Genomic DNA, 15,881 nt, shown 5'->3' on the forward strand with positions numbered 1-15,881 from the left:
CTGCCCTTCACTGTAGCCCACTCCCAGCCTCTACCCTTCATCGAGGCCCACACCAAAGCCTTACTCTACCTACTTATTTATTCGTTTTATAGGGAGCGCAATTGCCAAAGGGTGTCCTGGCGCTGGTGAACTAAAATAGTCTATAAACCAACTCCCACACCCAATGGCTCCAAGCAAGTCTGTTTTAAATAAATGGGTATTTCGAGCCTTGTGAAATGTTAAAATATCAGGCTCTTGGCGTAACTCGGTGGAGGTCTGGTCCATGCCTGAGCTGTAACCACAGAAAGAGCCCGACTTCCCAGTCTTGCTATCCGGTACTTAGGCACTGCGATCAGACGGGCGACGCTCGCGCAGAGCACTCTGGGAGGAATGTATTCTTCTAACATATCTGAGATATAGGCGGACCGCACTATTGGTAAATGACTTTATCAACCATGAGAAGGGCCTTGACCCAGCATCTCATATGAACAAGCAGCCAGCATAACTGACAAAGTGAAGAGAAACTTACTCCTCCCAAAAATCAACGTAGGTGGCTCATTCTGTTTAAGTTGTAACCTACTTATACGTTAATCCAGAAGTCCAGCGTAGAGAGCATTACAATAGTTCTGCCTGCGTGAAATCAGGGCTCGCACCAGCAGCTGTCGGAAATGTTGAGGAGTGAAAGGGAGAATCTTCCTTAAGTGTTTCATTAGCAGGATTCACATAGACATTAACTTATTCATCTGATACTCAAATGAGAGTTTGCTATCAGATGCCCTCAGAGATCACATTCAGTGGATACTCATTCCGGACATTCCCCGAAGGACTGGGGCCAGCAAATAAACAACCAGACTGAGGGATTAACAAATATCAGAACTCTGTTTTATCTGAATTTAGGTGGAGAGGGTTGGCATTCATCCAGCTATCTACCTTGATCAAGCTGCCTTTGAATTCCTCCTGGAGTTGGGATATGTTCCCTCATAATGATAATTATTTGGGTGTCATCCACATAGCCATAAAATTAAAAGCAAAAGAGGCAATCAGATCTGCCAGGGGATCAACATATATCTTAAAAAGAGTGGGACTTAGAGCAGACCCCTGAGGAACACCAGAGGCAATATCTTTAAAATCTATGTGAAAGGTTGCCATCCGCTCTGCCTGACTTCTGTTTTGCAGAAAGGCGTTCAAACCATCTGAGTGGCTTGCCTCTCAGGCCAATAGCAAATAACCATTTCAGTAAAATATCACGGGAACCGTTTCGAAGGTGGCCGACAAATCAAGAAGAATGAGCGCCCCCGTAGTTCCTCCAACCAAGAGCATACGGATGTCATTGGAAGTCGCCATACGTACGGTGTCGGGCAGGATCTGAATTCGGATTGGCGCTTATTAAACACACCATTTTCTTCACATAAGGACCCATATTTATACTTTTTTAGCGCCGCATTTGCATAATTTTTTTACTCAAAAGAGGTGCAAACTAACAAAATATAATTGTGTTTTGTAAGTTTGCGCCGCAATTGCGTAAAAAAATGACGCAAATGCGGTGATAAAAAAGTATAAATATGGGCCAAGGAGTATAACTGTGTCTTTACCCAGATCTCCAGGATTTTCACAATAAACAGAAGGAGAGAGACAGAAATGCCAGGGCCTAGAGTCTCCGGGCCTCATCTACAAGGTTTTGGCGCAGGGCACTGCCGCAAGGATTCCTGCTGCGCTGCCTTCTGTCAGAAGAAAAGGTCAGGAAAGCACCATAGCTTTGCGATACGCACATTCCTGTCCTTTCCCCCTGCGCTGGCGCTCAATGGGCTTCCATGCACCCACGCAGGCACCCATGCACCACGGTGAAAGGGTGCCTACTTTGCAGAGAGGATGGTTTTGTGCAGAAAGGGACACCGCCCTTCACAAAAACAATCAAGGGAAGCAATTTCCTCTTACTATGTGTGTTTTGCTCTGCAGTACACATAGAAAGAGGTGAAAACAAGGAGAAATCAAATTATTTCTCCTTGCTACGCCTCCCTCACGCCTCCCCTAGGGAGGCATAGGCTTTTGACACATTCCCAGGTTTACGAAATCTTGTATTGGTGTTACATGGGAACACCCACCGTAACGCCCTTGGCCCACCTCCCTACTGCGTATCTACAAGGCCATGAGAAGGCACGCAGGGTGACTTTACGTGGTCTTGTAGCTATGGCTCTGCAGTGAGCGCCGCAGGAGCGTCAAAAGGGTGACACTCCGGTGTGAGAGCGGAGTGACTGATGCTGATTAACAAAAAGCAGGTGCGTCGGCCCACTCTACGGAGCTCTTACACATAATAGTTATCAAAGAAGAGGAAAGGGAGGCTAAGGCTTGAAAAATCCTTTTAGGACAAGGGTCGAGAGCAGAGCCTGGCTTGATTGTAGACATTTTGGATATCACCTTCTCCTCTGTGATAAGTATAAAAACTGATCAAAAATTAAAATGGTGAGCACCTTGATTCAAGAGATCTTCAGATTCCACTGACAGGTAAATGAGGATAAAATACACACTAGAACTGTGTTCCTGAGAGTAATCTGAAAGTTCTGAGCAAAGCATTTGCATTGGTGGAGCCTTGGGTAAGTGATGCATTCTTTTTACCAGAGAACTGTAGGCCTCAAAATGTCCTCTGGCAGGGTTGTTTGCGGAAATAATTTTATTCTGATAATACCTACACCTAGAGGCTTTCACAAGCCCTTTCTATGGTCTATTTTATAAGCTTCTTTCCCTGCCTCAGAATGATCTTGTCTCTAAACTCTTTCTCTCTCTCGCCTTTCACATTTCCTTTTGCCTGCGTCAGTTCTTGAGAATCCCAGGTAGCTGACGGCGTCTTATGTTGTGAGATTCCAGTTCCAGAGGCAGCACCTCAACTAGGGTCCCTACAAGCTGAGGATGAAGCTGATTAATAGCATTGTCAACATTAGTGTTTGACTGAATATCTGGGTTAGAACTCTCTAAACAATCCCCATGTCTTGTGTTGTCCAATTTTGCCCAGGCACAATACAAAGTTTTCGTGGGTGATTGTGAGGGATGTATGCCTCCTGCCACGTGCAGGCAGAACAAAATCACCTTATGAAGATAACACTTCCTCAACAGCGTCCATAGTGATCAATCCTGCTCCAGCATAGATGTGTTCCACGTCCACCATAGACCACCCCTCAGCTCCTGCCCTTCATCGTAGTCCATCCCAAGATCCTGGTCTTCACCCTGGACCACCCCCTGACTACACTTCACAGTATCCCATCCACAGCCTCTGCCCTTCATCATGGCTAACCCCTCAACTTCTATCCTTCACCGTAGCCTACCCCGCTTCTGCCCTTACCCTGCCCATCCAGTGAATGCTACCAATGACTATAGCCCATCCGCAGCTTCTAGCCTCCACTGAAGCCCACCATCCAGCTCCCTCCCTTCACAATAGTCCATACTGAGATCCTGCCCTTCACCCTAGACCACCCCATGACTGCTACCCTTTGCCGTATCCCACCCAGTAACGCCTGCCCTTCACCCTAGCCCATTTCTCAGCTGGTATGCTTTGCCTAAACCACCCGCTGCTCCTACCCGTTATGGTATCTGACGTGTAGTTCCTGCCTTTCATCACAGACCACCCAAAGCTCCTGCCCTTCTCCGTGTCCCACCCTACAGTTCCTGCCCTTCACTGTAACCCATCAACAGCTCCTACTCACCCACCTCCTACACCCTCAAGGGTGGACACCGCTATCCACTCCCTCAAACCCCATAATGGAGCTCCCCACTCTCCCCTAGACACAGACTGGATGGCTAACCCCCTTATCAGTGACTCTCCGCAGGGCCTGCCTCCCTTGTGGCCGCACACATCCACAGCTCTACATCTTCGCTGGGACTTGGTGGAAACCCATGGAGCAGCATCTTCATACATGCCAACATTTTAAAAGAGGAAAGTTGGATTTTATTTAAAAATAATCAGGATAGTGTATTTCCCCCATTGACTTCTATTGAAGCAAAGGCAATTTCAGGCGAAAGCTGGCCAAAAGAAAGCCATTTTTGGCTTCAAAAACCGGGTCTCTCCCATCTGAATCCGGTCCATTGGTAAGAAGTTGGGTTCTGGATGAGGGGGGTGAAACCCTACTCAAGCAGCAACTACAGTCCTTGTCAGGGTGAAGTCACAAGCAAAGAAATTAACCTGTGTGCAACCCTCTGGTAGCTCTGCACAGAGCAGTCAGACTTAACTTAGAGGCAATATGTAAAGTATTTATGCAGCACTTCAAACACTAATAAAGTGAAAACACAACACAAGAAAAAATCCAATAGAGTACATTTTAATAAATAAATCAAGACCAAAACAACAAAAATCCAATCACTAGAACCGTAGATATGCAGTTGTAATGATTTAAGTGAAAATAGCACCAAAAAGCACAAAGAGCCAACTGTGGCTATCTGTCGCACTGAAACAGGACAAAGTTGCAAGCTCAGATCGACCATGATAGAAGGTGGGCCGGCTACAGGTACCCAGTTAGACCTGCCAAGCAAGAGTACCTTATATCCTGATTGTGGAGCACTGTGGACTCCCACGCTGAGGATGAGTCACGCAGTGGCAAGTCCTACGAGCTGAAAAGCTGAGAGGCAATGTCCTGCGTCATCATTGAGGATGCCACCGATGAGGGGTTTGGGATGTGAAGTCCTGAGCGGAGATGCGTTGCGAACCCTCTTGATCCAAAGAAGCTGTGGGGTTTGCGATGCACAGTCCTGTCGTGGTGGTGGATGCCGTCGACGAAGGGCTCGCTGTCTGAAGGCCTGTGTCGGGGATGCATAATGCAGTGGTGGTTCCTGGAAGACTGTGGGCAGCTAAGCAAATTCCTTCCATCTGGGAAGTCCTTGAAGAGGCGATCATCAGTTCTGCTCGGGCTTGCGCCGTACAGCAGAGGAGATGCATCTGTTCTGCTTAGACCACAGATGGGCTGGCAGAGCACATTCAGGTCCACTTTCAAGGCTCCCGGACTGGGATAGCACCACATGGGAGGGCTGGCCTCACAGATGGCAGAGTCAAGGTGATAGGTTCAAGGTGGTTGGAGCCTTCTGTCCCTGAGGTTCTAGTCAGGAGGACAGCCAACTAGCCCTTGGAGTCACTTTGGTGGTCCTGGGATCATAGATGGAGGTCCAGACCTTCTCACCCAGGCAGGAGAGCAGCAGGTAGCCCATCCAGCACAGTGCTGCAGCAGTTCTTCAGGGAAGCAGTCCAGCAGTGTGGCAGTCCTTTCAGCAGCACAGCAGACCTTCTTCCTGGCAGAGTCTTCATCAGGTCCGGAAGTGTACTGAAGAGTTGGGTCTAAGGGTCCAATACTTATACCTGGTGGCCACTTTAAAGTGGAGAACACTTCTAGAGACGTCCACACCACCTGAAGTGTCAGGCATCTTCTTACTCCCTGCCTTGACCCCAGCGTGCTTAGGGTCACAACAGACCAGTGTCAAACCCTTTATGAGAGGAGGCTGGAAGCCCTATGGTCTGGTCAGAGGTCACCCAGAAAGCTGTCAGACCTCATATAGGGACTTTAGAAAGATACAAGCTTCTACCATATGTGAGAAAATAGGAGCATTATAAGGAGCTCTCGTTCTTGACATCAGTGCTCCCTCTGAAAAACTATAACCCAACAAGTTGCTTGTGGTACACCACTAAACCTGCACTCCAGCACCTGATGCACCAGGGCGTACCAAGTCTTTCATGAACCCCCGATCCCAGCAAGGTAATACCCTCTATGGTAAAATCTACTGACCACAGCACTGTGGCTTGAGTATCTTTACTGCCCTGAATAGCCTTGGATCGGAGAAGTGTGTGGCCTCTGACCACCTCCCTTACAGACTAACCGCCTTTCTAGAACCTGCAAGAATCACATTATAAGATACATCATCCCCCACAGAAGCCAGAGAATAAATAATTCCATAAAGGAAATAGAAAACATACTATGAGGAACTAACCTCACTACGCATATCACTTTCTTTCAAATAAAACAAAGGCACAAACCACAATAAACACAAAGTGATATTCCAAGGAACTAATAGAAGGAAGGAAATTATTAAGGCAAAAAATAGGCTTTAAGTACAGTCTTAAATTTCAAGATTATTTGGCTCCCAATCCTTCTATGAACAGTCCTCACTCTGCCATTATCTGCAGAACACCCATGTGTGTTCTCGATCACTCTTGAACTCTCTGGAAGGCCCCTCAATTGACCAAACACAGCACTGCCCTCACCATTCACAGCATCAATCAATCAATCAATCAGACCGTATTTGTAAAGCACTGCTAATCACCCATGAGGGTATCCAGGCGCTAGGTTGCTGGGCTCAGTCAAAAAGCCAGATCTTGAGTCTCTTCCTGAAGTTGAGCAGCAAGGATGATGTCCGGAGGTGGGGGGTGAGGTTGTCCCAGAACTCAGTTCTACTCATGTGCCATCCTCTTCCATCCTTCAGCATCACAGCATTTTTCATGCCCTTAGCAACTTTTTTAGGATCACTTTACAGACATTCCCATTTGGAACCTCTCTTGCCTTTATTAACTCACACCCTTTGCCCCACAAACAGTTTCACACCCTTCACACCGTGCCTGGAATCATAGTACAATTTACATTTATTTTGGGATGCAGTAACCTGAGTGTTGATTTCCACAGTATCCCAAAGGATTGCTCTGCTCTTACCCATCCACCTAGGGTTACTCTTAGAATCAGGTACCTGCTGTCTCATGACTACAAAATAACTTTCCTTGGTGAAATCATGAGCCGTGAGATGCTTTGACCACAACATCCTCAGAGAGTTGGTCCATCATGTTTTGTAGCTACCATTGGCCAATTGTATAGTCCCCTTAATGAAACATTCACTCCACTGTCCAATTACCGCCAGGTTGCTACAAAGCAACACACTTTTTTCATAGAATTTCAAGAACTCCACCATTTCCTTAGACATAAATTGGACTCCATTATCCAGTAAAATTTAAGCTGGTAATGAAAATTGAAGCAGGGAACCCCTATCTTTGAAATATTTTATCCACAAACTAAATTACACTGTTGATCTCTACCCGGCTCACCAATTTTAAATGAATCCATTTACCAAACAAAAAAACACCAACACTATGGAGTACTTGCTAGGCTCATCTCCCCAAACTATAGGCCTTGTTATATCCAGTGAAACATACTCACAAGGTAAGTCGAGTGCTTTCAAACGGACTCAATGGTGGTCTCAGTGTTTCTGAGATTTGTCAGCCCTTTCTACTTCCCAATTAACGCCAGGCCACCGGTGTAACTCTTAGACCCCGTTTCTTTTCTTGCAATCCCTATGTTTCTTCATGACATATAGCACCAATCCTGTCTCTCAATCCCTTTGGCAGAATTACTCTGTCACATATCAACAGAAACTGATCATCTCATTCATTCCATCCCTAACTTCCCAAAAAGCTCTTAGGTCAACTTCACCAGATCCTCTACCCCACCCTCTACCACTCATCTCCATCAGCCTTGTAAGCACAGCATCCTTACGAGCCATACTAAACGTATTCCCCGCATCATCAATGTCTTTCATGGGTAAGGCCATCCTAATAAGAAAATCCGCAGTGACGTTTTTTGCTCTAGGGACGTACTCCACATTGTACAAGAAGTCATGAAGATGCGTAGATGGCTTAGGGATTCTTGCGGAAGCTCTGAAGAACTCATCAGCGATCAATACGTTTGTCAATTTTCGGGGCCTGCATGCAGGAATAGGTCTTGGACAGAGTGGGGACCCATGATGACTGTGTGACTAGTGGGCACACTACCCCCCGGAGATCCCTATGGGGCACCAGGTGTCCACTAAATAAGTGGACCCTCCTTATTACGGTTATTGCGGTAGTGAACCGCATACGTGTGTGGCACAGTATGAATGATTAAATAAATAAGCCACCCTTCCTCAAAAGGGTGTTAATAGGGACATACTGGTCCTGATGAAGGCCACTGATTTGGGGTACGTGGCTGAAACTTGCTGACGACACTAAAGGGCCAAGGAGTGATAGTGACTTCAACTAGCCCATTTCCCCCAGTTTTTAACCTTGTCAGATGGACCTCTGAACAAATGCTGATTTGGGCACAGCAGAGACAATTTTAAAGATGACCTCATATGGATGCCACACTCTTTTTCCTTAGAAAGTGTTTTTTTGTAAGGAAAGAGGTCACAGCATGCCCCGACGCTCAGAGGGCCAGGAAGAACTTGACGATGAAGCATGTCACTGGATAACATTCAGTGAGTGAGAGCTCCCTTAAGAAAAAGGCTTTTCCCCTATATTCAGTGGGCTAAGCTTAGATGACTCAAGGTTGGCTCTCTCTTAGGTGTGAGAGTCTCACTCACCACCAAGACTGGTTCTTTACTATTTGGATCAAGAATGATATGCAACACACTTCCCTCTTTTCGCCCCATAACAGAAGTGCTGTTTTTTTCTATATACAAATTACAAGTCTCCTACGCTTGTACTTAAATACTGTCATATAATCAGGGCATCTGGAATTTGGTGGCAGGAGAGGGCCAAATTATGCATCAGGGTTACTAAATTATGTGGCAAGAAAGACCAAATTATGCGGCACAATGCAACACATTTTGTAGTAGGATTACTTAATTATTTTGTCATTTTTTAACTTTGTTACACTGTCTGGGCACTGGTTGCACCTCAGTAGTACCATTTTAATACCTAAAATATATCATTAAGGAACAAAAATGTGACAAGTCCAGCTTTGCAAAGGGGCTTTCACTGAGCGGTAATAGGTGTTGCTGCATTTTTAGTAACTTTTGAACCGTTTGAGTAGAAACAATTTCTGGCTCTAAAATCTGCAGTTTATGCAGCAGACAATGGGCTATGGGACAAATGCAGAAAAACTATATTTATAGGAAAATCGCCGCGGACGCACAAACACATAATTTCAGTGGCCCTGAATATAAGCCATAACTTAAAACATCGATACTGGCATCCATATAACTTACGTGACCAATGTCTGTTGGTTCTAAATCCTGTCCAATGTTGGGGACAAACTTATCCTTCCAAATCCTTCATGCAATTATCCTGTAAGGTGAACAGGAGTCCACAGAAACTTGTAGAGGCGCTACACAAAACGTCATGAAGCAGAAAGGTTTGTTCCTGTCACTGGTACCAATATTCAAACCCACATCCTTCCTAGATCTCACTGAATTCATTTTAGAGTTGCTATCGGTTTCCAAAGGAAGAACTAGTGTAGGAAGCTGGCGCTCTATATGGTGCACTAAAACGATGTACACCGTGCAGCGGGTCCAGTGGATCCCCAAAGGTCTGCAGAGGCAGAAATAGATAGGTCTAATGTTGTCTTTGTGGTGGTGTGGGCGAGCAGCTAGGCTCATCAGGGAGTCGTGTTAAGCCTTTGTTGCACTCACAGAGGCAATAAATGAGACACACACTCAAAGAACCAATCCAAGACCAAATTAGAAAAGAACATTTGCTTTTATGTATGCTTTGGAACAAAGAACTTCCTTATAAGGTAAGCAGTTTTAAAATTAAAAATATATTTCAGTTTCAAAAGTCGATGGTTCACTTTTCAGAGTCTTCAATGTTAACTTATGGGAGGAAAACAAGAATGCAGTTGTGCAGGTAAGTGCTCGACTTACAAATCCATTCTTCGGGGTGTCAGGTCAACACCAGGCAAGGTTCAAATCAGCACCAAGAATGCACCCCCAGCGGCACGGGGCGGCCGGGTGCAGAGGTCGAATTCAGAGTCAGGTGCCCAAGGTTAACCAATGGAGACTGGGGGAGAATGAAGATGCGCTGCTCACAGGTAAGTACCAGCGGTGCCAGGGGTTGATCTCCTGGGGTTAAGGTAAGCACTGGGTGGGGGGGAGCACAAGGCAGTACCAAACGTACTCCCTCAGTGGCACAGGGGCAGCCGGGTGGAGAGTGCCAACACAGCGTCGGGTGCCCAGTGTTAACCAATGGAGACAGAAGTTAACCGATGAAGCGCGGCTGACAGGTGAGTAAAGCGGGGTCAGGTGCCCAATGTTATCCAATGGAGGAGATCAGTTTCGGAAACAGGCTGAAGGTTTTGGCCAGGAGGCTGGGCTAGGACCACCCACAGCTGCCCAGGTAAGTAGAGATGCCAGGGGTCATAGGGGCACCGCCGGTACAGCTCCCCAAGGCCCAGGGGCTCCTGGTGCATGGGTGTCTTTTGGAACAGGAAACACCTTACAGGGCAGGTCGCGGTCAGGGGGAGTCCTCGGATTAAGGCTGCAGGCGTCGCTGTGGAGTCCAGCAGGGGTCAGCCCACAGTGGACTTTTGTTCAGAAGCACTGGGAAACCTTCACAGGACTGGTGGGCCACTTGGACTCGGGCTGTGGGTGTCAGGTGCAGAGGTGGATCTACAGACGATTCCGCGGTTCCTCGGGCAGACAGCTTCTTCATTGGAGTTGGTTTCTTTTGGACAGCTCTTGGTCTTTATCGAAGGCAGGCAGTCCTCCCAAGGCTTTGGGGGTCACTGGGTTGCAGGACATGTCATCTTTTGGGTGCTGGTTCTTCAAGGACTGCAGACAGGCCAGTAGGGCTGGGGCCAAGTCAGTTGGTCTCATCAGTCTTCTCTGCTGGTGCAAATTCTGTGGTGTCCAGTTCTTCTTAGGTTGACAGGAATCTGAGTTCTAGGGTTTAGGGTTGCCACCTAAATACTGACTCTAGGGGCACTGCAGGGACTGCCAGGTGGTAGCCAATGGGCTACTAACCTTTAGGGTGGTTATATCCTTCCTATGACCATTACCTTTGGCCTAGTTTCTTCCACACAAGATGGAGGAATTTGGAAGGTAGTGTCCACCTCAGCTTGTCCACCTTAGAAGTGCGACTGGCATGAAGTGGGCACACCTCCTAATCTGCCTAAATTTCCTACTAGTCCTGCTGCCAAAAGTGGGGTCAGGAACTGGGGGTCGGCCTCCTCCTCCTTTCGGAGAGGACTGGGTCGCATTTCAAAAGCGGCAATGACCTTTGAAGCTCCCCGCCCTTGGGCAGGCCTTTGTTCTAAGCCCTAAAGAGCGTTGGCTCTCACCTCAGAGGGCCAGAACCCTGTCTAAGGTGACTGCGTTGGTTTGCACCAGTCAGAGATCACACTAGGGGTTGGTAGGATTTTAGGGGGCACTTTCAAGGTGCCCTCTGCGTCTATGTATTAATAATTCCATCATGGATTCAGTAAGGGCTTACTGATATGAGATGTTTGATACCAAACATCCCTATCTTCAGTGAAGCCATCATGTAGCTGGGGAACTCGTACTGACCAGTGTACTTAAAAGGGCTTCACTGGCCACTTGCTACATCTGAGAATTGACAAATACATAGCAGGGGCATAACTACTCATGCAGCTGTGTGCACACATGCACTATAATGCACCCTGCCTTGGGGCTGCAAGGCCTGCTAGAGGGGTGACTTACATATACTGCATGCAGTGTTAGGGGACATGGCACACAGGCTGAGGGCCATGTCATGTTTTCATTTTATCTCTGCACCAAGGCATGCAGTCTGCGATGGCAGCTCTGTGTGCAGTTGGTGAAAGGGTCCTTGAGGGTGGCACCATCTGTGCTGCGGCCTTCAGGGGTTTTCTTGAGTGCCCCATGCCCTAGGCACCAAGGGTACCATTTACTAGTCACTTGGTGTGGCAACTAAGAGGTTTGCCTATTGGAAGAACGACTGTGCAGTTTTGGGAGAAAGAGATCTGGCTCTGGGGACCTGTTTAGAAGGGACCCAGTGCACTTTCAGTCAAAATTGCACCAGGAACCAGGCAAAAAGGGGGGGTGACCATGCCAAAAAGAGTCACTTTCCTACAGCTAGTCATTCCCTATTTCACAAGAAACATTGCCTCCCAACCCTTTTTCCTAAAAAATACATGCAAAATGTCCCACAAAGCCACATTCCAGACATTTAGCATTCTGTGTAGGACAATTGGCAAACTTCACCACGCGCTGAATGTTATTACAGCGATAACAGGTCTGGCTAGAAAATTCTATTTGAGAAGATACTCCTGTCCCTAAGACCTTTGTTACTCTCAAAGACGTTATGAGCATCCTGAAGCACACCTTTGTTATGCTGGTGCTGAGCAGCCTCTGACACATCTATGATAAATCAACTTATTTCAACTATGAATCCCCTTCTACTCACAGCTTTTCTTGCATACATTGGTTCCTGATGTATGTAACCACCTGGGAATAAGTCAATTCACCATGCAATGTTGCCAATTTACAGCTTTTTAAAAAAACTTTAATTTTATTGGCATTTCAATTGAAGTTCAAGCAGGTGTAACATAATGCCTAATACTCTGTATGACATATTTCTTGACATTTGTACAAATGACACATGTAGGCTTCACAGGCAAAGTGAACTTACAGCATAGCATAGTAGGTCCGTTTAGTCGCAAAAGTTCTCACCCCTTTGTTAGTATGCCAGCAGTACTCAGTTGTTCAGTGGTTTTTAACAGTACTCTAGTGTAGTGAGGGTGTGGGGGTGGCAGTGTTTGCACCTCTTAAGTCTATTTTCTAATGCCTTCAGCAGTGCGTGTTCATTCTCTCTAGGGATTACCCATCAAATTCAAAATCCGCAATGCTTATCGAGAGAGTCAATCAGAAATGAAGCCAATAATATAACAAATCCAAGAGAAACAAAACAAACAATCTGCCCGTGGTCCTCATATGTGTAGAGGCGAGCTGTGTGGCAAGACAATAAACATGGAAATCTTGAAAATCTTTATTCAAGTACTCTCCCGGAGTCTGTACAGGGGTTGGGTGTGCAGGGGGGGAGCCACCCACCCATGTGTCGTTCCCCTGGGAGTCCTGGAGCCACTACAAGGCTATACTCCCTACATCCCTTCCCACAAGCTCACTGTAGTGCTTCCGGTGTCACTCTCATGATCAGAGTCTAGTCCTGCGGCACTGTTCTCCCAGCTATCCATCACCTCTGACCACAGTGGGGCCAGTGGCCTATGCCTCATCCCTCTGCCCTCTCCCTCTTCAGGGCTCTCTCCTCCGCTCTACCCCACCTTGTGACATCCTGTGTCCAGACCTGTAGGCTGGCACCCTCAGCTTTTTTCCATGCCATTGACACTCGGTGCTTAGCCAACACCAGGGCCATATCCACAAATCTGTTGCCCGCTTTTTTGGGGCGTGGTCGAGTGAATAGCCCCAGGAGGCATGTTTCCATTGTAGGCTCCAGTCGTCTATGTAGTGTATGGTTAATATTGCCAGTTTACAGCTTATGGTTTCTTAACTGGAGCCAGAACCTCAATCAATCAGTTATTTGTATAGCGCGCTACTCACCTGCTAGGGACTCAAGGTGCTGGAGGGGAGAGGGGCTGGGGGGAACGGGGAGGTGCTACTGCTTAAACAGCAAGGTCTTGAGGCGCTTCCTGAAGGTCAGCAGGTCCTGGGTCTGTCGTAGGTGGACTGGGAGGGAGTTCCAGGTCTTGAGAATGATCTGCCGCCTGCTGTGGTTCGGTGGATGCGAGGGATGGTGGCGAGGGTGAGGTTGGCAGAGCGGAGTTGGCGGTGGGGAGCATAGAAGGTGAGTCGTTCATTGAGGTAAGCATTGTCTCACCCCTGTCCTGTTTCCTGCAAAATAATTATGCCTTGTTACAGCAATGCTTATAGTTGGAAAAAATATTACATAAAGATCAGAAAAAGCTTTAGTAAAAGATCTTGTCTCCAGCTCCCTTTCTTTCTTCTGCATTTGATATAAACTTTGAGGCATTTAGGACCTAAGCTTCCAAGATGCCTTTCCTGTTAGACATCAACATGATATGGTCTTTCATCAAAGTGGAAATATAAGTCAAGAAATTCTTAACCTGAGCCTACCTGCAAGGAAAAGGATTCTCTTGTTAGTGTTAAGTTGAGAGATTGTGAAGAAACCATATTCATATTGCAAAATGTGCTTATGCAATTATTAGAAAATTTTTTATCTACAAGATGAAATTTTTAATATGTGAAAAGTGTATCCCACGTTGTACTTTTAAAAAAACAAAGAAAAAGACAGTCATTCGCTATATGTTCTTTATTTACCTCACAAAGGTCAACATGAAAAGAACGTACATGCATTCTGTTAACATTACTTCCTGTGTGCACTCTGTTTTTTCTCACTGTTTCTAGTGTGTGCATAAGATGGGGAACACACTGTCCTTAGCTCTGATTACGTTTTTTTGGCAAGACCTGCCATCTCGTCACTCTCTTTCATGTGTACGCCACTTCCCACGCCTTCTTTGGCATAGAGTGCGGCGGGTGCAGTTACTGAGTGCAGATAACCTACCTTTTCCGGTCACCCCCAATTTTCTCCTTTTGCTGGACCCTAGTTTTTTGCTAATTTGTAGACTCTGCACACCGGGGCGCTGCTGTCCAGTGGACCGTGTAGATGCAGTGACACCTAAAACATGGAGAAATGGGGCAATCCCTGAGTGTTGTATTTAACTTTTGTATCAGACCATAGTATGTGGTGCGGAAATTCCCCCTTGGCATGAAAGGTTAACTGACACCTTTGGGATACATCACTTATTGTGCGACCCACTAGTGTGAGCAAAGAAAACATGGCTCCGAGCCTCCCATTGTAGCTGCAGCACAAGCGAAATACTGCAGTGCAACTTGTAAAATAACCCTTTTTGACAGGTTAAATCCCTCCCTTTAAAAGACTAATAAATCACCCTCATGAAACTCTCACAGTCCACAAGGTAGGGGACATAGTGATTTTATTTTCTACATGTCCTACTTTTAAGTACCATGCACCCTGCCTTGTGGACTGCAAGCAAGGCTTACATCATTGTGACTTACTAATACTTAAAAGGGCCGGCAAAGAAAAGTAACTTTAAGTTAAGTTACCCTTTACCTGCCTGAACTCTTAGATACTTAACTATCAAAAGCCTCTGCCAGTCTGTGCTCAAGCCTTGAATATGTGTGAAAGAGGCGTGAAATGCCTCCCAGGAGCAAACAACAAGCTGGCCTGAATGGGCAGCGATGACTCTTCCAAACTCCACAGAATATTCACTGTGAGGGCCTGGGGATATCCTGTGACACCACTCTGTAAACTCCTGCGTGACAGGTCGGTCGAGCCACATATAAGACTTGCGGTTGACTTGAAAGGGAGAGAACAGGATGCAAAGACAATTCTTGGGTATACTTTGTCTGCCTGCAGAAGGGCTCTGCTTTTGAACTATCAGACTTCTGTCTCTGGATTTGTTTGTGGTACTGTGCTTGTTTCATACTGGATTTTAGTGTTAGACATGGTAGAACACTGGGATTATCATAGTACAGTCCCCACAAACACCCCCAGCCTTCAGACCCTAAGCTAGTCCGGTCAAAGACTTTCACCATGTCTGACACGTGGCATTTTTCAGGCCTATTTCCAGTGAGACAAACAGGAAGCACTAAAAAATAAGAGCAGGGTTGGTCACAGGAACCTTTAGTTTGGTTAAGGAGTGCCCATGAGTCAGCGCCACCCACTAGCTGGTGCCAAACGTAGGCACCCTCCGCACCCTCTTGTTATGTTGTGTTAGTGGAATTTATAATGTGCATAGCTACCCCCCAAGGAGCTTCCAAGTGCACAAGAAAATACAAAAATACAGCTGTGCAGAAGTAAAGATAAAACAGCAAAGTTTTTAGATATTTGTGGAATGTCATCAGATTAGTAACTGAAAGTAACTTAGGCAGGAGGATGGTCCAAAGTTTGGGACCACGGATATGGAAAGAGTGACTGCCCCGTCTTGCCAGGTTGAACCTTCATATGGTGGCCAGCCAATGAGTCGAAGACCTAAGTGTTCGATTGGAACAGTAGAACTTTAGAAGGTGTTTGATGGACGCCGGGCCAGTATCATCTAATATTTGATGAGTGGCACAGAGTGCCTTAAATGAGATTTGTTTCACTATGGGGAGTCAGA

This window comes from Pleurodeles waltl, chromosome 4_2, assembly GCF_031143425.1.
Source record: "Pleurodeles waltl isolate 20211129_DDA chromosome 4_2, aPleWal1.hap1.20221129, whole genome shotgun sequence".
Taxonomy (NCBI): Eukaryota; Metazoa; Chordata; class Amphibia; order Caudata; family Salamandridae; genus Pleurodeles; species Pleurodeles waltl.